This window comes from Adiantum capillus-veneris, chromosome 5 (genome assembly GCF_014529385.1).
Source record: "Adiantum capillus-veneris isolate H3 chromosome 5, ASM1452938v2, whole genome shotgun sequence".
NCBI lineage: Eukaryota > Viridiplantae > Streptophyta > Polypodiopsida > Polypodiales > Pteridaceae > Adiantum > Adiantum capillus-veneris.
This window is the reverse complement of record NC_140935.1, coordinates 152,336,989-152,338,695: the sequence shown is the minus strand read 5'-3', so window position 1 is coordinate 152,338,695 and position 1,707 is coordinate 152,336,989. Positions and strand designations below refer to the sequence as shown.

General features: G+C 42.9%; 1 pseudogene; it reads right to left on the bottom strand.

Moving 5' to 3' along the window:
* Positions 1-600: 600 nt before the first annotated feature.
* LOC147458307 (uncharacterized) lies at positions 601-1,292 on the bottom strand (annotated as a pseudogene).
* Between the last annotated feature and the right edge of the window lie 415 nt (positions 1,293-1,707).

The window sequence follows — 1,707 nt, the reverse complement described above, 5'->3', positions numbered from 1 at the left end:
TAGCAGGTCTATTGGCACTTTCTACTTATCCCAAGCTTATGGTTTATCATTCCAAGGATCATTTCTAGCAGGTCCAGTATGGATTCCACTGGTACCAAAATGGTTTCTACCACTCTATGGGAGGTTTCTACCAATTATAAGATCATTTCTATGTCACTAGGTGCTCCCCCCACCAATGTCTACGTGCAACCTCCTACATATTAAAGCGAGCCAGGTTTGCAAATGAGCATACCAGCTAATAGAGACTTCTTGGCAACTAAGGGTGGGCACATTCGTCGTGCAACATCAAAAATTACTTGATTGCATCCACTATACATGCACATATTGCTACTTCCACATAGATGTGCAAAGCATAAGAGATGGTAGGGGTGTTTGCATTGGAGCATACAGACACCCACTACCTCATTGTCAGGAAATCCCAAGCCGCATGATGCACAAACGTCTTTGATGTGATGAGACAACTTGATTTGTGATTTTCTGATGGGGAAAATGGATGAATTGTGTACACATGATTTTGCCCCATCATTTTAAGTATGTCTTGCAGAATTCCAGCTTGTGAACATCTTGGTCAAGCTATTCTTGCACCCTATCCCTCTTTGCCTAGAAAGTTGTTGTGCGCTTCTCATAGTCAGGCATCTCTGAAGCTCCTAGAAGCTGTAAAATTTCCTTTGCAGCTTTAATGTCACCATGGAGTCTTGTGATTTCCTTCTTGTTTGCAGTTTCACATGCTGCCTCTATTGCTTCCAATTGGCACTAAGAATCTGCTAGTTTATTTTGAAATATAGCTACACCATCCGAGATACCTTCCTATCTGTGCATGTCTTTGTTTGCTGCCTCCAAGTTACATTCATTCTCTGTAGCTCATCTTTCTTCTCATGAACCCTCTCACTGAAGGTGCTAACCATTTTCTTTGCTGCCAATATATGGTCTTGCAAATCCACATTTGTAGTGGTCATTTGCTCTACCTCATGCTTCCCTTCAAGCTTCACATTGAGTAGAGGTGATGCCGCACCTCTTGTGGCCCCATTGGCCTCTCTCCACCCGTCAACTTTCTGGGCATAAGTGCCTTTTTTTATAACATTAGCCACAACTTCTTCAACGAACACAGGCCAAGAAATAGGCTTTCTTTCCCAATGTTTATTCTTTAGTGGGCTTTTCCGAGTTGTGCTACTAGATGTGCAATTTTCTTGAACAAAAGCAGGGGCATAGGCAATAGAAACGATGTCATTTATGGGAGGCTCCTGGTATACCTTATGGTGTTGTAGCATGAATGACTCATAGTGTGGTAGCATGAATGACTCATAAAAACTTGGCTTCACTGTTTTATAGTGTACCTTTGGACTTCCTCTTTGGGGCCCTTCGAACACGGTGAGCCACATGCCTTTGGGCACATCATTGTCGCTCAGCTGTCATGGACTCTCACCCACGAGGCTAAGGCCATATTCTTGATGGAACTCCTCCTTACTGCAATAGAACTTTCCTTTGCATGGATATTCAATTTTGGGGACATGCCAACAACGACCACCTGCTTCACACAAAATACCTCACATGCAACCCATAAACTTGCACCACAAAGTCATAGAATGAGTCAAGTACTTGTTGGCATAATGCTCTTCTTTCCCATGACAGTCGAATGCACTCAATTGGAGGCAGCAAACAAAGACATGACACTTTAATGGTGATACATCATAAACCTTGTCTCCCCTG